General features: G+C 36.7%; 1 protein-coding gene across 1 annotated transcript in view; it reads left to right on the forward strand.

Annotated features, from left to right (window-relative positions):
* Positions 1–48: 48 nt before the first annotated feature.
* Positions 49–21,590, forward strand: part of LOC118279145 (pikachurin) — a 176,814-nt gene continuing 155,272 nt past the window's right edge. Inside the window, exon 1 of the mRNA XM_035598681.2 lies at positions 49–311. The gene's annotated coding sequence lies outside the window, so the exon portion shown is untranslated. The remainder of the gene's footprint in view (positions 312–21,590) is intronic.

Below are 21,590 nucleotides of genomic sequence, written 5' to 3' on the forward strand. Positions count from 1 at the left end.
GACCTTAAGGTGGTGGTCGCAGCGCGCAGGCGCAGCGCACCCCAGCCGAAACTGTCATGGCCGCTCAGTCCGCGTATTGACGCCGCCGAGTCGCGCGTATCCTTCTCACCCTGCGGTTATCGTTTCCGACCACCCTCTGAGTCAAAGAACCATATACATTTTATTTGCGATCTGTGTTTTAGTGATATTGTGACAGTTACATAATTTACGTCGCGTGTCGCGCGTTCTCGCTGTGTGCTCTCGTTACGCGGTGTACGTGAAGACTACGAGTGAACCGGATTTTTCTGGATAACACCAGCCACCAGCCAACTGTGAGTACTAGAATATAAATTAATAGTAATAAGTAGTGGAGTCCAGGAACTGGCGAGGGTTGCTTAGATTTAGATAGCGCGCGGTTTGTACGTGCTCCGTGGATGTGTGCGTGTACGTTCGACACGAGTTACGAATGAACGTAACCTCGTGCGCGTGTGTGTGTAACGCCGAAAGAAACATTAATGTCTGCTTAGAATGTTTATACAGTTTATTGATTTTGGAAAGTTTTAGCTCGTGCACGGCTCGCCACTTGTAGGGGCGTATTATTTTTCTTAATGTTGCACAATTAATTAGGCAGGAGCGTCGGAACTATAAATTATCGTTCGCAATTAGCACGCTCCCTTTCTCGAGCACTTTACAGGATGTTGAGAATTTGTTTAATGACAGAGCACTTTGTTTTATAGTTACTTATAAAGTATACACTAGCATTGAACATTTTTTCAACTACTTTCATTACGTACGTTCCGTAATTGGGCTCGTTTAAAATGTGAAAAATGTTTCATCACACGTGATGAAGTGAATATTATTCAACGTCGAATTTTTATGAATCAAATTGTAATATGGTTTTCATTGAAAAATAAAACTGCCTTTGGCGTTGAGTTATTATGGGAGTTGGTGGTTTATATAATTCAATATTTTATTTCAACATTTTTCAGTTTATAACGGTTAGGAGAGAAGTAGTGTATTGGTGTTTATGCGTAAAAATGCTTCTTTAAAATGCAATAATAAAATTAGGGGTTGATAATAAGTAATGCAGGTGATTAAGGATTCGTAAATATCTATGGGCGATAACTGAAATACAAAGGAGGAAGTTTTTAATTCGGTCTGCATATTTTTTAATTAATGTCTATAAGTAGTAAGGCATTGGCAATCCATCTTGAAATGCTTAATTAGATAGCAATATAATACAATAGCATATTTTAAACTATTCTATATTTGAAATTGATTTTGTTTTAATTCAGACGCTATGGTATATTGTTTTAATTATAAAGCTGCGTGCATATGACCGCTTTACGCATGATTAAATAATATCAACGTGTTTTTTAATCGCGTGAGCGTTCATTTTCATTTTCGGGCGTGAATGCCATACTTTATTATTAATTTACCAATATCTATAAATGTTTCACCATTCTCCTATTTTAGCAAAGACTGCGATTCAGTCTCAGCTCTCAAAGAATCAATTTCTGAAACGAGCAAAACCAATACTACTTTTCCAAATTTATTCTATACAGTAATTAGGTAGCCCGAAACCCCAAAAACAAATTGGACCGTATCACAATAACCTTAAAAAGCATTTTACATTTAAAACATAAGCTTCTACAACCTCCTTTTACCCTTAGGAGAGCAAAAGACGTGACGTAATGTAATATGGTACACGCATTATAATGTCACGCTTGCCAGACCTGCTAGACTTAAGCTAGACGTGTTTTATTACAGGCGGTCTAGACAGCGCCTTAGAAAAAAAAACTGACGTATGAGTCGTATTCCCTTTTGTCCTTTATTAAAACCAGCCTGTAGTGAAAGGGTGACGGCGCGTTATTTCTCGGTTCTCAGTAATTACTGCGGACTGTGTGTGAGTTTTCTTTAAGAAAAATGTTCGTAGTATTTCGTCTGTGTGTGTTTTATACGTACGTTTACGTAATGTTAATTATTAATCTTTAATTAAGGTTTAAGTAAATACAATTGAAGTTAAATAATAGAAAAAAAACATTTTGAATAAAAAAAAAAAATCAATTAAAAAAGAACTTTTATCTTTTCGTTATTTTAAATCTAGCTTAACGTTTGAGTATTTGACCATAAATCTAGCAACATTAATTATAATGAAAAAACATCTTTTCAAATTCTTGAAAAATGGAATACACATATACCTATATATCCCCGAATCCCTGATACGTATCTATGTGGGAATAGAATGGAAGCTCGTAGTACTAAGCTACTTAGGGATTAAGTATGGATGGAGGCACGACATCAACCAATCCGGTAACCAAGCGTAGGTATTACTGCTTTATCTGGTTAGTCAATGGAGCTAAGCTCTCTTTACGGTGACCTAAGGATCTACGTTATTGGATAATGAGGCTCTGGGCCATCAACACATAGTAGGCAGGTATACATTGTATAGTATGTTTGTACGCAAACTATTGATTAACGACCAATTTCATTGACCTATGTATCTGTAGATTTGCTTACTAGAGGTAGCACTTTGACACATTTTATATGTTTGCGAAACTTTTTTTTATGTTAAATGGGCTGACGTTTGGCCGCTATCTCGCCTGATGGTAAGTGATGATGTGGCCTACGATGAAGCACGTCTGCCCATAAGCAACCTAATTCACTCGGGTTTTGAAGACAACTGGCCGGTACTTTACTGAAAATTAATATGCGAATCTCTTTTGAAACGTTTTAGAAACTAAATGGGTTAAGGGATGAATGCTACACGTGAAGATGCATAGTTTATTTTTTCACCTTAGTTGAATGAAATAGGACTCACGTAACTGTTTGACGAGGATCTCGACTAGTTTCATGGCGATTGTCACGCTGCTACTGATCGCCACGTCGTGTGATACGTCATGAATACCAGCCTCTAGTATGGCTTGAAACTAATCGAGTTCCTCGTCAAACAGTTGAGTGAGTAACCCGATAACATCTATATATTAATACGTGATGCAAAAACTTTGGACCGCTTTTTACGAAAATTGCGCGGACGTAGGAGCATAAAATTTGGTACACTTATAGTTTATGTGTAGGAGAAGTGCAAAATGCTAATATTTTTCAAAAATAATGCTTATAAAGTACATTAAATCAATAAATAAAACATTACACACACATGCATAGTATCTGATCGTATTTGACAAAACGTCAAAATTGATAGACATTGCGATGATATTCTCACGTCTCATATGAAAAGAGTTTTATAAAAGAGTTTGTTTGAGTTTGAGTTAAATAAATACTATCCTTGAACGTATGTTAAGTGGTATTGTAAATTAAATCGTATATGGTTGAATTTCGACCACTAGGCGACCACTAGTACAAAGAAATAGGACTACATTAGTTGCTGCTAATGACTATACAGTATACATATTTGAGATCCACAGCTGGCGTATTCGTTCTATTAGGATTTCAAAAGGTGCTAGTTAACCATGAGTAACGTTAGGAAGATAATGCCTAGATATGTACTAGTACAAATCTCGTAACGTGACGCAATATGATTTCAAAATTACTTTCCAATAGTTTGATCAGAATCAGAACCAATTCGTGAGTACGCGAATGGAATTCTTCCGACAGTTTGAGTAAAATTGCACCAGAAGCGATGTTTGCCGAACACTCGGCAGTCGAACGCGACGTCCAACTCAAAAGAGCTGACTATCGGATTTGAGCAGCGAATGGGGACGTTGTTCGGAAGATTTTATTGAACGACGATTGTGTACGAGTTCCTTAGCTAACTGTAAGAAGTTTGAATTCCTAGAAAGCGCGTTGTAACATCAACAGCCCGGAATAGTCCGCTTCTGGACTATAATAGTCACCTCTATGTAAGAGGTTTTGTGATAATTTGGAGTTCCAGCAAGCGGTTTGGAGATCGCAGTTGAAAAGGTTCAGTATCTTTAGTATGAGTTTGTTTTGCGTTTAAAGTAATCGAAACGAGAAGGCGTTCGGCGTTCTGTATGGCCGTTTCGAAAAAAATGCCCAATCAGCACCCTGAACGCCTTCTCGTTTCAAACGTAAAACAAACTCGTACTAAGGGTACAGGTTAATCAGAGAACGCTCTGGTTCGATATCTGTAAAATGTGTTTTCTTTGGACCGAAATTACAAAATATTTAAGTTCTCGGTTCTAACAACACTCCCGAGAAAAGTACAGATTGTGACAAAGGTATTCTTTTCTGCCTTCTACGGTTTGCACGTGACGAAACCAATAAATAAATGACAGTCACATAAAACCCTGACAGTTATACACCCAAGTGTGGGAGAAATTCCTAACCCCCAAAAGGCCGGCAACGCACGTGTAACGCCTCTGGTGTTTCAAGTGTCCATGGGCGGCAGCGATTGCTTACAATCAGGAGATACGTCTGCTCGTTTACCGTGTTCCATAAAAAAATAGATAATTTAGGTAAAACTTAGTACTTCAACCTAGATCAGAAAAGGGTTTAAGAAAAAAGAAAGATGTATTTATTAAAATCTAAATAATAGTCGAAGTAAATGGTTCGCCTTTAGATTACGACCACGTGACTACAAACGAACGCGAAACATCAAAGGAACACGTTTCCAATCTAAACGAGTAGGTAGGTAGGTACATATCGAAATATTTTGCATGGAACATTGAATTATAGGTATACAACCTTTTTCATTTCTTTTGAATGTTAGAAAACGAAGGAGTTGCTGTATTGATTTTTTGTTCGAAGTAGTTAGACTGTTGTTTTAGAGTTTAGTAATATCTAACGGAGATTTAGGGTCGAAGCAAACGTGCCACCGACCACAGCTAGCTAGCAACTTTTTTTTATGATGGAAGGAAACCTTCGAAAGGCGCCTAGATTTTTGGGGAAAAAGACTAGGGAGTGTGGGATTTTTACCTCACTAAAATAATGATATAAATGATAATATATTTCCCACATAATAAAGGCCTAACCTAAAATAGTAACAGAATAAATAAAGTAGGTATTTATACTGTTTAACAAACACTAATTTATTTTGAAACGTATCCAACTTTGTGGTCGCGCTGTTGGCGTTGAAAAGGGTTCCTAACTTACACCATCATTTATATTAATACTTATTTATACTAGCTCACCACTCGCGGTTTCGTCTGCGTGGAATTTAAATTACACTCGAGTTCTCTCACTTCGATCTTGGAGGAATGTTGGGATAAAAAGTAATTTTCTATAATAAAAAAATAAGTCGGGTTTTCCTTCCTGACACTATAACTCCAGAACGTAAGAACCGATTTCCACGGTTATGCATTTATTGAAAAGGTCTTGGGCTCATTAAAGTTAATAGCAAAAAAAAAACAAATAATTTCAAAAGCCCAAATTTTGCCACAAGTCATTATTGTACGCGGACGAAGTCGCGGGTAAATACTAGTATTTGGTAAAGTTACACGCACCCTGTAAGGTTCTCATTTGTCAAATGTGAAGTAATCATTCGTCAATATTATGGACAGTTGTCTCGGCTGTCATCGAGTGTGCGGTTAGGTTATGTATTGAAGACATACCGACTGTCACAGTAATGTAAGTTAGTAATCTGTTTTGAAGGTTTTGACTGTTTGGTGGTATGTTGATTAAAGAAGGTGTAGGTGGACATATGTCAATTTCAGTGACGTTAAAATGACAGCGATAGAAACAACACAACAACTGCTTTGGCAGAATAGTCGATTACTCTGTATTGGAGACTCGGTTGCCATCACAAAGATCTCTGCTTAGATGAATTCATCTCCGTCCCAACTAGCAGAAAAAATATTGAAACATTAGAAAAATCATTTTACATTGGGTTTGGGACAATATAATGAAATAGCTCAGAAAACTCGTTCACAATCCAAATAAAGAATAACTACGAGGTACGTTTAGTTTAAAATAAACGAACGGTTGGTTCTCCCTTTAAACTCCATTTGAACTCAGCTTTACAATCCAGTATAGCTGGGGAGGCTGCAACAATTTTCTCCTATTCATATTCTGGAATTCCGATTTCATATTCGATCGCGAACCAGCCCGATACGTTCTACCAATTATCGAGTTATTGAAGCATGAAAAGCTCGCATGTAAAATAAAGTAAATTCACAATAACTTCCAAGAACGGCCGTAGTCGAACGAGTGGAATTTTTATATTCATATTTCGTATGTAACTTGTAAATACCGCTGCACATCAAGGTATACAAACCAGTGTATCATGGTCTCGCTTTGTATCGTGGTGCCGTACATGTGCAGGTCAGTTTATACTGGTTCTGTATAGCTTGATAATATGTAGGAGCATTGCATTCTGTTAAAATGTAAAACAGTACCGCTAACGAGAGCCGCTGAATAAATTGAATTACTCGCGATGCGATGTGAAATGTTCGTGACAATGTGAGTTACGTATGTCCCTTCTACCTTTATGAAGTGCGGCCAGTCGCGCCACGTGCTATATTGATTTTATATTTGGACCTTTCATCGAGATTATGATGTGAGACATTTTAAAAATACTTATTCAATAGGGTTGTTAATTTTTTAAGGCTTTTGCGTTTTAACTTAATTCGAAGATACGCCCACTATGTAAAAGTTATCGTAGACGACACAAACGTCGCCAGAAAGTATAAATAATAAAACGTTTTTATTAAGAAAGGGCACCTTCAATTGTCTTTACCTCCATTTTAATACAAGTAATATCCCTAAAACCTTCTCCTAAGTCAGAAACATGGTATGGTGAAAACCGCGTCAAAATCGGTTCAGCGAAACGCCAGATAATCGTGTATTAACATTTGTACATATGGGTCAAACTGAGAAACTCCTTTTTAAGTCGTTTAAAAATGTCTATGTTTATGTATATGAATAACAGTTGGTCCTTAAGGCTTCGCACAGTTGTTGGTTCCTAACTTTCCCGGTGTATTTGTTTCTTTAGACATTTGACTGACGTTGCTAAAATGTCATTTATTTTGTTCCGGAACGACCCATCACAAGTCACAACTGGTATCGCAACGGTTGCTATTTCCTGACTTTCCCGATAACGCAGTCAGTATGACATTTGTATTGTAACAACCAACTTATGTACCTACCTACATACAACTTACCACAGAGTACCAAATCTCGTCAATGATTGAAACGAAGTAGAGATGTCTAACTATGCCTAGCTCAGAAAGCCTAGCGCGAGTTTTTTAACCCCCGACGCAAAAAGAGGGGTGTTATAAGTTTGACGTGTCTGTCTGTCTGTCTGTCTGTCTGTCTGTCTGTCTGTGGCATCATAACTTCCGAACGGATGCAGTGATTTCAATTTAGTTTTTTTCGTATGAAAGGGGACTTATGTGCGAGTGTTCTTAGACATGTTTGATGAAAATCGGTTGAGCCGTTTTAAAGTTATGGGCGGTGAAAGTGGGGAGATTAGCCGAAGCCAATCAGAGAGCTAAACGCAGTAATGTTAAAAACCCTTGCACTAGATAAACAAAAAATCTGCATGTAATCTTAACTACTTATAGCTTATACAATGGCGGCATTGGCAATATGAGTACCTATCTGTCGCAAAATATTTTTCATTTGCTTTTGAACGACAAATATTTTTACCCGAGCTACGTGACAGCAAAGAGGATTTTTTTCAATGTATTCTATACGTAGGAAAAATTCCCAGAATTTTAATAACACAGTTATTTACTGTTTCGTCTGTTTGTCTTTGTCTAGGGAAACTAAGCTATGACAAAAATTTATTTTTTTCTATTTTCAAAACGACACCGCGTTTAGCCCTGACAGTGATAGTAGCGAAGCTGAAGAGACGTTAAAAATTTTTAAAAACTCATTAGTTGCGTATAATTAAGGTTAATCTCCTATAGAAAATTCAATAGGCTACGTGAAAATTTTATTTTAATGTCCATCTTGAAGATTATTTTAAACACATAAAACACGTCTTTTTTTCTTACTGAAATAAATACTTTCCAAGACAATACATGTCAAATAACGTCACAATCTAACGTTTATCTCCTATGGGAAATTCAATAAGGTTAGATAACTGATTTTTATTTTAATGTCCGTCTTGTGAATTATTTAAAAATATAGGACACGTATTTTTTATTTTCTAACAGAAAGAAATACTTTCGAAGATATATCGATTTGAAATATCTTGTAACGTCACTTCTAGATACATTTTATTCGTCGAAATTATGTATTTTCTTCCACTCCAAAACTTTGATTGGTTTTATCTATGATAGATTTTTAATTTTCATACCCCGTCATCATCCCTATTATAATTAATTCTATCGACGAAACAACATAATAATATTATAGCAGTAATACTAACGTGGAAGATATCACGAGTATAAATCACACGAAATTACTAACACAGCGCTGTTTACCGACACATGTAGTACCATAACAATATGTACGCGACTTCCTACGGCGGTGAGCAGGAGTGTGCCACTAATTAATCGCGACGATCTCGACACAGCCCTAACGAGACCTGCTATCTCCCCTCTATCGCTGTAAACTGTCGTCGACTATAAACTGGCAAGAGTTCCTTACTATATTGATACATAATTATGTAACTATATTATTACTCTCAAGTAATTCATTACTTGTATATTCGTATATTCACGAATAATACGAATACGAATTTTGACAAATAAAAATTATAATTTTTTATTCACAAAAAGTTTACACCGATAATCGGAATTCCCTGACCCATGAACTAGTTTACACTGTATTACAGGGGCCAGTGCCTTCGCTCAACAGTAGGACATGCCAATCGGTATTCGGTACTAGATATGTGGAAGCCAATAACAAGTGCTTTAAAAGAATTTTGATTCTATTGCCAAAGAATAAGGTTGAAAATGAATTCAAGATAGATTAAGGGTTAATGCTCTAGTATCTGTACTTGTCATTGCTAGAATTCTTATGAATCCAATTCCGATTTAGTATTGATTTGTTTTTAAGATTCATAGTGTCTACGGCTACGGCGTAGCTACGTAGCTACGATTTCGTAGCAAATATAAAATGAAACATGAAAGTACCTAAAATAATATTCTGCAGTTACATTTTACGTTTACAGACGAAATTATTAAAAACGTTTTGCATTTTAAAACGTAACAAACTAAGTCATTTTAATTACTTACACAGCAGCGCATCTCGTAATAACTGCCAGGATTATCACGGAACATAATTCACAGCTTCTGAAAATTCCGACAATAATGCAGTCGAGAGCTGGCATTTTAAACTGCGACAGCAAATATAAATTAAAGAAAAATATTCGAGATTAAAACGACAAAATACGGTGCAACACGGGCTGCACGAAGGATGAAATATTATTCATGCAATGTACAGTAAAACGGTATGTAACAAAGCGGAGATATTCATCAAAACGTTTAATTTGACAGTTACGGTATAATATCGTAATGAATCTGTGGAGCGCGGCGATATATACTCTGTGGTTGACCATTTTGTTGCGGCTCGTAATTATTAAATGGATAGGTATTTCATATATTTTATTTTAGGAGTTCTATTAAATTGTCAACTAGACCGGTTAATTAATATAATATTGTTATATTTCATTAATTATTATGTTATCGGCTTACTCACGTAACTGTTTGACGAGGAACTCGACTTGTTTCAAGCCATGCTAGATGCTCATATTCATGAGCAGCATTCCGCGACACACGACGCGGCCATTGTCACGCTGTTAGTCATGAGTATGAGCCTATAGCATGGCTTGAAACAAGTAGAGTTCCTCGTAAAACAAGCGTGAGTAAGCCGATAACATAATAATTAATTTAGTATGTCTCACGAAAGTTACAATAAAATTATTGTTACAATGCCAGGCTGTCCATCATTAATAACAGTATCTCTGTTACGTGATTCCAGCCATATTTTCCGTTCCTGGAGGTCGTATCGTAGCGTGATTTGCATGAAAATATTTCGCTTCTAATCTCGAAGATTATCGCGATATTATTCAAATATTAAACGGCATTAGCTAAACGCAACCGATTTGCATAATCACCCACTTCCGTAGTTCCATTTTTGATAAAAAAAAATGTTAAATTCTAGTTACCAATCTGTCAGTGTCGGTCAAAACTACGCCACGTCATTTGTCATAGTGTGTGCGGTGCGTAACTGACAGTTTGCTTTTTTTTTATTTTTCCCGGCCATGGCGACGTAATAAAGTGCCATTGTTCCGTGTTGCCATATCAATTGGTTGTTTGTAAAGTAATTTAATACTCCCTCCGTTTTAAACAAACAGAGTAATTACTGCTCGGATTTGTTGAAATTGTTTTTAAACATTTTACTTAAGTTAATTTTCCCTAGCGTCTCTCTGTGTTTAGAATTGAATATTCTACAAAAAAAAAAACATTTAACAGGAAAGTAGTTGACCTAATTTTATTATTATTTCAAAAAGCGAGGATGTATTTGACTTGAATTAATATGACAGGGAAAATTTAATCCGTCGTGGGTGAAGTAGTGGGCGGAGGGCCAGTAATAATGTAAAGGTAGTAAAATAAATTATATTATTTTGTCAGGTATTTAATAAACGAGCTAGTATTACGTTTTAAATATACACAGAAACGGAATATTTTCCTTGTTTCACATCTAAATCGAACGGTAATTTTGAGGAGCAATTATTGTCTTGTTAGAATAGAAACACCAACTTGTTTGGGTATAAGTAGTACGCTGAACAAACAGCAATATTTTGTTTGAAGACAAGCATAGCCGCATGAATAAGTTAGTACCTAGTGGCATAAAATTAAATATCATCAAAGCCAGTGTAATAAATGCCCCTCGTTATAATTAAATACAATTCGTACCACGTAAAAGCACGTAAACCCGTTTCAAAGAATAACATCAGGAATGTGGCGAAATAACTCTCTTTGTGCGACATTGTGTCAAAACAAGGATATTATAACAAAACGTTTGCTGGTGTTGCCATCAGAAATATTTACTTTTGACACATTCAAAAACACATAACCCGACCCTGGCTGGATTCGTTCAAAAGATCTTTCTTTTTTTTTAATTTGCGTGCTGACGTTCCTTTTATGAACGGGCACAAAGGTTCCCGTGGCAGAGGTTGTCTTTGCATTATAAATACCATGGTTTTCCTCATAGGACCACTAAGTTATGCTTTGTTATGTTTATTTTAGGACATCTGGGGGCACGGCAGTGCCCCCGCCAAGTCGAGCAAAAAAAGCGGCACGGCCGTACCATCCTTTTCTCGAAGCAATTCGGGCCTTTTTCGACCCCCTATAATTCGGTTGTGGATAAAGCAAGAAACCTGAATCTTCAGTAACTAATCCGGCATTGTATAAACACGGAATATTTAAAATTTCAGTCAATTTGAACCAGTAGTTTAAGAATGACAACTTGTTAAAGTTTCTAAATTTTGTCACTCACTGACTCACCGATCATCAAAAGTCCAAGGCACTTCTAGCAGACTTAGAAGCTTCATATTTGGAATACATATAGAGTTTAGTGTCTTAATCATGGGAAAACTTAAATATTTTGTAATTTCGGTCCAGTTTTCCAAATACACTAACTGCATCAATAACTTTGTAATCCCATATAAATATATGGGATTACAAAGTTATTTATGCAGTTGGTGGTTGGTGGTGGTTATAAATTTAATAGGTGTAGATAGGTACCTACCATATGAGGCTTACGTGGCACTTTCGAGAGTTACAAGTCTGGGCGGTTTACATCTCATTAATGTCGACTTTGGAAGTATTAAAGCGCAGGAATCATCAATTTGTGAATACAACAGATTAAGAAGTATTTACCGTCCAGACTTGTCAAAAATTGAGACATCAAAGCCTCCGAGAAAAGCCCATAGAGACAGGGAGTGGGCTTTGAGAAAAACTGTGGCTGAAGCTCAAGAAGTAGTACCGGAAAAGAAAAAGAGGAAGACTACATATAAAAATAAGAAAATATCATAAGACCTTTAACAAAATTCGTTAGAAGTAGATGGTATCAAAAAGAAAGGCTCTACAAAAAGAAGTGAGATCCCATCAAAAACATCCTGTAAAAAACCCAAGTCTCGCAGCTCAGTCTTTCTACCGTCAAAAGTTGTGAGATCCATGTAATACCAAGTCGGTTAATCTATTTAGTGTCTACTTGAAGGACCTTCTGTCTTAAGTTATTACATAAGTTATTATCATGCCAATATTAAAAATATTTAACGTTTTAAACAAATAGATCGACTTGGACATCGCATGAAAACAAAATGAATATTACAATATTATATTAGATTCTTTAGTCTCTCGCGCCTCACGCGATTGAAACTCTCGTTCCTGTTGGTCGCTGGCCCGTCGTGCTGTGTAGTGTGATACATACTAATAATCAAATCAAGCGATGTCCAAGTCGATCTATTTGTTTAAAACGTTAAATATTTTTAATATTGGCATGATAATAACTTATGTAATAACTTAAGACAGAAGGTCCTTCAAGTAGACACTAAATAGATTAACCGACTTGGTATTACATGGATCTCACAACTTTTGACGGTAGAAAGACTGAGCTGCGAGACTTGGGTTTTTTACAGGATGTTTTTGATGGGATTATAATAACACTGCAGTATTATGCCGTTACTAATTTTTGATGATGTTTTTATTTGTTGTCTACAAGCCAGGATGTTAATAAAACGTTAGCATACTCTGATTGCATGGAGCGGGTTTACCGGGGCTCCGACTCGGAAAACAGGAGTAGGAACGGGGTAGTTTTTAGTTAGTAATAGTCTGACATTCCCTCTCGCCTTGCCCAAGGCGAGAGAAGTCATTAGATGGTTTTCCCCCCTGAAAAAAAAACTCTGATTACATTGAATTGATAGATTAGGTAGAAGAAGGCACGAAAGAAAGAGGCACGAGAGAAAGAGAGAGCGAGAGAGAAAGAAAGAGAAAGAGAGAGACTTATAGATTTATAGCCAACAGAATTCGATTACATGTACCTAAGTGGATGGAATTCCACAAAACGTTTTCCGAAGCTCAACGTATATTTTTAATTCGAAAGTTTCCCACCATCTGGCCAGTAGCAAAGTTTCGCCAATCCGCTCGCGAACAACGTCCAACTGAAATTGCCTAAAACAAATTCATTTTTGTGTTCCGTACAAAAATTGCTCAGAGAATACCGAAGCTTTGGCGTTTGTTTCCAGATTTAGATCTCTGGTAATTCAAGGAAGCTGTGTAGCGAAGTTAAGAGCACATTATTATTCTTTTGGTAACTCATTTATTCTACTGATTTCTTCGGAAAGTGAAGTTAAATTGTTTAGACGATAGCATCAGCGATTTTATTTTCAAAATATGATTGAATCCGTTACGAGGTTATCTTAATGCGGACTTAATTTATTTTGCAGAGACTTCTCTTCGATTCTTGAACTTGGAATCAAATTGTTAATGGATAACTTACAAACTGTGACCATTTATACCGATACTAAGCTATGTAGCTGTAGGAGGAAGATGCGGAGCTCGAGTATGTGATGTATCGATAGCCATCCATAGTACGCATCTTTCCATATAAAAAACATAGCTTAGCTGAGTCCGTTTCCACCAGCGCTAAGCTATGTGTACCGACGAATATGATTGATGAAAGCCAAACGCATCCACAGTAACGTAGCATGGCACATCACTGACGGAAAAGCACTCTAAAAACTAAAAATCTAGAACTCGGTATCAGAAAACAAGTCAACATAGAAATAAAAACATACTTAAAACAATTTTGAACTTTTTAATCATAAAACTAAGATTGAAAATCCTTCGTCATTCCATATAACTCGTGTTAAAAATGAGGCTCAAGTTGAAAGGCCTTATAAAGGTCCTTACCTTTAAGAGTGTCGTGATGAACGACATTAGGTAAATTGGTCGCGTCGTCACTGCGAGTAGCGTCACAGGAGAACGCGACGCTCCCAAATTAAAATTTGATTCTAAGCTTTTGTCGAGCCTACATTTAATTAGTACGTCACATTATTTTCCCTGAAGAAATTCCAAGTGTGAAAAAATAATAGCTGTCTCTCTCTCGCCATTGTGTTATTTGGAAGGCTCGCGACGTTTTATTAAGTAACTCGGAATACGTAATGACTTTTCTTAGTTTTCCATTGTTTTAGTTCGGCAATGTGTTGAATTTTGAGGCTTTTAGATACTTAGCCACAGCCTCGACCTCAACGACCTAATTACATCACCACTCTATTAATAAACTGGTCCAAGAAATGAGCGAAATGTTGCAAAACTTAGGAGAGTTTTAGTAAATTATGACATAACACACTGCCCCCAGCTTGGGTAGCGGTAACCGCAAAATAAACGGCGAACCAATAGAGGTCCAAAACGTTCGTCCGGTATGAATATTTAAATGGGAGCAAAAAGGTGGGCCCTGTTATGAAAGCACCTCCTTTACAATTACGTTCGTATAAATCTTTTGTTACATCCAATAAGCGAGGCGCGGTATCAGAATAATGGTAGGGAAGAGAACCTGTTTGTATTTTGTAACATGCTTGTTTTTTATATTGGGGTAAAAGTGGCCCCTGTATATATATTTTATGGTATAGGCCGGTAAACGAATAGATGGATCACCTGATGGTAAGCAACCGTCGCCGCCCATGGACACCCGAAATACCAGAGGCGTTACAAGTGCGTTGCCGGCCTTTTGGGGGTTACGAATTTAATGTTGTTGTTGGGAAATTGAGTATTATGAAGATTGGGACGGAGGGTAATCGGGCCTCCAGTAATCTCATTCACGAAACACAACGCAAGTGTTGCTTCACGTCGGTTCGTGCATGTGAGGCCGTGATATCACTCCGGTCGAGCATTCGTGCCGAAGCATGGCTCTCCCAAACTTATGGCCATTGTACACATTTTTATGTCAATTTCGTTAAGTTACATTATAGTTAAAGCGTAAAAGAGTAACAAACATTTATACCGTCGCATTAACTCGTACATTTATGAGATTGCTCGATTGGTGGGTTTACAACAATGTGTTACTGAAAACTCTAATGAATAAACACAATAATGCTTAGTTCTATCCGATTGCGGACTGAGGATTACTTTTATTTGTTTTAAACGCTGCTGTAGAGTATAAAACAGCGACATACTAACCCATTGTTCCATGTTCACGTTAGTAGCTACATACACAAATAACTTGTTTATTCAAACCCCGAGCAGTTGAGTGGACTCATAGCTATTTCGGAGAGCGATCGATAACAATAATGTATTCCGAAAATATGTTTAGTTTTCGCCTGAATACCGAACATTCATTGTGTACGGAATTTCAATGTCCATAAAATTCAAATTTACCATTTTCAGGCAACAATAAACTTCAAAACCTTTTCAATAAATAATTCAGCCGGATCGTTAACATTTCAATAACCTTTTTAAATCACTTTGACATAAAACTGACATTTTAAATCTGTCGTAAAATGCAAAAAAATGCTTGCTACGAATTCTTGCTACGATGCTCAAGGTTGTCTACGAAGTTGCTACGTCAATACTACGGCGTAGCGGGCTACGAGGTGTTATTTTTGTGTTCGCAAGGGGAACGCTAAGGGTCATACAATACTTCGAAGATGTTGTGTATTAATTTGACGGAGCGTTGTTATAAAGTGTTTTAGAAATAATTGCGAGGGAAGATGGAAGAAGCCTATCTTTGTGTAGATAAAATATGAGAAGCGAAGACTTTATAAGTATCATTTTTTAAGAAAATAACATATACATGAAATAATAAACTTTGTTTTAAATGACGTCAACATTTAAATAATGGGTATTTAAAATGTTTAAAACTAGCGACCCGCCCCAGCTTCGCATGGGTGCAATGGTGGTATATTATATGCATATAAACCTTCCTCTTGAATCAGTCTATCTATCAAAATCTGTTGCGTAGTTTTAAAAATTTAAGCATACAAAAGGATATAGGGACTGCGGGAGTCGACTTTGTATTAAGTAGTGAAGAATGTAGACTTTGCTCATTACACCCAAAATCTTTACAAATCCTATAGTAATTTCTGACAACAAGTTACCCAGACTCACAAACAAATGAATCCCGTCAATACTAAATATAATGACGTCACAATGTAGTACGAGCCGCGGGAGTCGTTTGTACTCGCTGTGAGCGACAGCAAAGTGACTGTAATGAGATTCCCACGCTGATAGCATTATGCAAAACGGTGGTTTGTAAAGGCTCCGATGCGAAAATTATTATTTACTTAGTTTGTAGCATTACTGTTTATTTTACATTTAAAATTTCATTGGTATTCATTTTGTTTGATGCTATGTGGAGGCACGGTAGTGCCGCCGCCAAGTTGAGTGCGAAGTCAACACTGCCGTAGCATTATTTACAAGAACCATTGCAACGCATTTTCAGGCCTTTAATAATAATGAAATCCTAGTCTGTAAGCAATCGTTTACTTGATACGACTTTGTCTAGATTTTATTATGCAACTTCATCGAGTGTTGACTAGTTTTTTACAAAATGTTTTTTGGTGTGATATGAATTTCAGCTTAGTGTCGTGTGTCAATGCGATGACGTCATAGAGGAAGACATTTGTCACGACCCCTACTACTATACATTGATAGGAGTGGTGTTTTTAGTCTGAAAACGTCTGACTCTCCTTGTCTCACCCACAGCGGGAGCAGTCATTGGCTAATTTTCCTTCCTCAAAAAATAGCTCTATCACGCACTACCAACCAATTTATTCCCAGTAATAACTACACACATAGTTTAATACTTCCTTTGTGACCGAGCTCGCCACTCGATCCTACACACACATACATATTTATGTGGTTTTTCATTCGCCACGCCGAAGTGAGCCCGTGAGTAAGCCTTCCGTTATCCCCGTGTTTTATTCTCAAAAACATTGTAAACAATCAATATTTGTGCATGTGTGTGTGTAGTGTATGAGCTCGGGATAGTGTGTTGTAATATGTGTCGTGTTTTGTTTTCATAACCTATGTGTTGTGTTTTGTTTTTAAGATAGGGTCAGTAAAGTGTGTTAGCTTTCTGTCTGTTTAGACTGTGTGATTAAAGGTTATCTTGGCATTATATTGGGCTTTGCATTGTATGCATTATGTCTAATGTGAATGAGATTCCTTCATCTTGATTTTTTATTAATGTTGGTGTTTATTCTGTTGACAAGCCTTAATAGTAATAAATAAATAAATATTTATAACATAACTGGAGAAATAAGGGGAAAATATGAAGTTCACTTACCTATCACTTTCTACTCTAAATCGTATAAAACTCACTTCCAACAATACAAAAGGAATGCCACTTAGTAAGCCTGGCGACCGGAGTGCTACTGGCAACACTCCCGTATTCCGTGTGTCCAGGAATGGCAACACAAAATAAATAATGCCATTACGATCAAGAGGACTACTGAAAATACAGTTATTTTTGGCTCTCTCTTATCTGTACATGCGCAAGAGATTTTAAACTTAAATAATTTGTGTTAAAGTGGAAACTCCAGTAAAGAACCTAATTGGTAAAGATTGCTGTTTGTATAAAAATATTCTGACAAGATGCGTAAATAAAATAATCCTAGAGCCCACTTTACTGTTACTTAATAAATTTCTTTTTTACGTGCATACTTAATAAGTTGGATAACTGTACATCAACTATTATAACACACCTCTTTTGTATCGAGCTTTAGTGACACAGTTACTCCCGTAATGTATTCTTTAATGGCTTGGTAGAAATCCCTCTCATAGGATCGCTTAAATTGTTTTACATTATGCAAAACTACGACATATTGGGGTTACATTAAAAAGGTTGTCGGGAGTGAGCGTAATTGAGTGTCTGACACTCAGCACTGTGAGCCGACAACCGCTGACATTTAATCTATTTAGCTTTGCGTGTGTCTATATAGTGTCTAGCTGACTGGTAGCCATTTTAGCTCACACTTATTATATAGGTACTTGTCACCAACGGAGATAATTTGATCAAATAACGAAACTTATTTACTTGTATTACCTAAAATCTATCTAGAGTTATTTAACAGCTTACTATAGGACCTCTTTGCTCTGCTGCGTTATTAAACCGTACTCCTAATTGGTTTAAATAGGATAGATTAGTTATTAGTTCGATGAAATTGATAGGAAATGGTAAATCTATTGCCATATTTTAAGCCTAAATCCAATTAAAACTTCCAACAGTTAGATCAACGAGTTCACCGACTTGCAAATAAGAATTTTAATACAAAGAACGTTGTCATTCTAAATTGAACTAAACACGTCCGAATATAAAGTAGATTTTTGTGTAGAGAGTGACAATATGATTGTACCTCCACAGTCCACATACGGTTTAGGTATCAGAGTCACTGGCGATGTGTAAATCCTGGCTCCTGGCCAACGCGGCGAATGCTGCCTCTGCGTTAAGTATTTTCTTAGACATACTACATAGACAAATCGTTGCTCCACATACGTTTGGTTTTTGTATGGGTAAACAGGTGTAGATGCCAAGATAGTTGTCGATCACATAATGATGATGGTCACACGAATATGAGTTTTAAATTCTTTCGTATAGGTTTCAGTTCTGTCTAAAATGTTGGTGTTTGCAAGGTCCAAAATTATGTGCACTGTGATACAAAAGGCAAACAATAAGTTTACTATATAAACACAGCCTTTTTGTACATATTAAGAAATTTCGCGATACGATTTTATACAATAGTAAGCTTATATCGTTATCAGAAAGCAGTGAAGCGGAAACATTTGTACCAATACTCGAAATATTACTCCAACTTTACCCCCATTTAATACCAACTACCAATATAGCAAAACATGATACGAATATTGGCCCAAAATGTGGGGCAATTGTACCGAGATAAGCGCAATATACACATGCGGTACGAACAGAAAGTTTGGACAAAACATTTGGCAATGTTTGTGTTTATTGGTGCAAGTAAATGTACGGTAAGCAGCAGTTGGGAAAGTTGGGCCAACATTAAGACTCGTTATGTAGACGCAATCAGTTGCACTGACGCCCTTTGCTGAGGATGGAAAGAAAGAGCGGAGGTATGGTGCAATGTAGAAACAATTGCGGTTTATATGGTGATGGTTAAACCAATTTATACGGAAACGATTGAAGTTTATTAGAAACAACGAGGTTTGATCCAGGCCATATGGCTTGTATGGTGCTTCATGTGAGGACTATCAGGGCCAGACCATAAGGTTATATAATGCCTCTTATGACTAGCTTGCCGTGTGTGGACTATGGCTAATAATATACGACTAAGAGTTAGAAGTTATAGAGTTTATTAACATAGCGTCATCTAGCTTCGAAACTAATCTACGTTAGTGTTATAAATAACAACTTTTTTAAATATGTTGCCCTATATTTGGGTTTTCTTCTGTCTGTAAACATACAAGTTCACATACATATGAAACCCAAACCCGTGCAGGAATTGAACCCGCTACACGTTACGTAACAGCCAATTGCCCAGCCGCCGCACCTACGTACAGACTTCTCAGTCTTGATTCGATCATCTGTTTTGCTACCAAAATTAATCATAAGACTTACGCTAAACCCAGTAACTTGAACCGTACATAATCCGCAGTGATTCCTCCACAGTACATATATATTCATAGCTATACCTAGTGGTGCTGTATACCTCAAGCCACTACCAAAGGGTTATTATCCGAGGGTGTCGCGAGACGGGCGGCGAAGTCACCGAGTGAAGAATACACTAGCTACGTAATAGTTTCACACCAAAGAGGTTATAGCGTTTTATTGATGAGTGACTTAAATAGTAGCTAGCATTAGTAGTATCCGAATAGTAGATGATTATTTTTAAAATATTATAAAGGTTTATTGATGACCAAAATATTGTTGTTTTTTATGTCTTTAATTCTTTTGGTGTCTAAATTGTTTAGACTGTAGAACACACTAAAATGTCTCCTTGTAAGTCTGAACTTCGCCACTTACCGCCGTACTCAGAGTAATTTACGGCCAATTCCAATAACCTATCTATCTGTAGATTTGCCTACTAGAGATAGTATTTTGACATAAGCTCCATACAAAATGTGTCAAAATTCTATCTTTAGTAGGCAAATGTAAAGATAGATAGGTTATTGGAATTGGCCGTTAAATTACTTAACCCAGTCCTTTGCGATTGTGTTCAACAAAATATTTGCTAAGGAATTCTTTAAGTAATCATTAATTGTCTCTGAATAGAGCAGTCATAGATTTATTAAGTGATCTACTTATTTGCAAAACTTCTTTTTATTCTAGTCCAGATTTACCACCTACAAATAGGATCTACAATTATACATGGTTGGTTGTACACACACACACACGTGGTTTACCTTTCAAACAAAAGTAATTTAATGGATGACCAATTAAATACGACATACTATACAATACGTATTTCTATACCCGCGTCTCGTTTGTCAATAACTGACGTCATCACATTGTGTTCCATTTGACGAGGGTGAAGACACACTGCCGACGTCTGTTTATTTTACACATCGAAGAGATGAGCTCATAAATTGATATTAAATCGTGTGTGTACCAATCTTCGCATCAAACGGTACTCTGCATCGGGATCCGGGAAGGAATTTAATAAATGGATTGATCGGTCGTTTCATTCAATGAATGAATGGTAGATATTCAAAAAGATTTTCCAGATTGATGGAGGAATGAAGATTATGTTACAATCATGTCAGTCGATGACTGATATTGTTCAACCTTTTCTTTAAACCTGGATCTAGACAAGTATTGTCTCCTGGCATTTACGAATATGCAACATCAGATAGACTTTTTTTGAGGGTGGAAAGTCATTCAATGACTTCTTACGCCTTGAGCGAGACGAGAGGGAGTGTCAGACTCTTATTAACTAAAAACCACCCCGTTTCTACTCCTGCTTTTCAATCCGGAGCCCCGGTAACCCACTAGGCAGACCGCAGCTCCGGGTCGGCATCAGCCCTACTGGGCCACATCTATGGTGGTCTGACGGCTGTTTAACGCGTGTATTTAGATTTAGAACAACGGGCTCATTGCATTGCAAATTCAAACTATTCTGCTACTCTAGCCCCGTTTGCGTAATTTTCACAAAAAGGAGTTCAAAATCTTTACTTCACATATCATATTAGTAACAAAATTTCTAGAACTGCAGTATATCGTACTTAATATACACGTATGTCTCTGCAATCTGGGTACAAATGACAAAGTTTCCCACCCACTGAACTATTAGAGCTAGTTGCCACAGTCTGGGAGCGCTGCCAAATTGAGAGCTGTTGTACTCAGGTATTCGCTCGAGTACGACGAGTACGAGGACTAGAGTACGGTACTCATTCACGACAAACTTTTTAATTAAGTGTTTGATTAACTTTTGTTTCGTGATAATCGTGTGTTGCTTGACAGATTGTTATATTTTATGTTGTGTAGGGAACATTAATTGATTTTTCAGGAAAATGTGTTTAGAGCTAATTAAAACACTGATTGTTTGCGTTGAATGTGGTGCATTACATTTTCCTAGATTATTGATCTAGGAAAATGTCTAAATATAGAAATGGTAACAAAATCTGATTGATCAAAGCAAAACGTGGCTAAACGTACCCAATATTCATATTTTATGAGCATTAAGTAACTTTTACCATTTCAGATTATTATTATTGAGCTTTATAAGACCAAATAATCGAATCTTAAAACCATAATTTTAAAACCAA

The sequence above is a fragment of the Spodoptera frugiperda genome, chromosome 14 (genome assembly GCF_023101765.2).
Source record: "Spodoptera frugiperda isolate SF20-4 chromosome 14, AGI-APGP_CSIRO_Sfru_2.0, whole genome shotgun sequence".
Taxonomy (NCBI): domain Eukaryota; kingdom Metazoa; phylum Arthropoda; class Insecta; order Lepidoptera; family Noctuidae; genus Spodoptera; species Spodoptera frugiperda.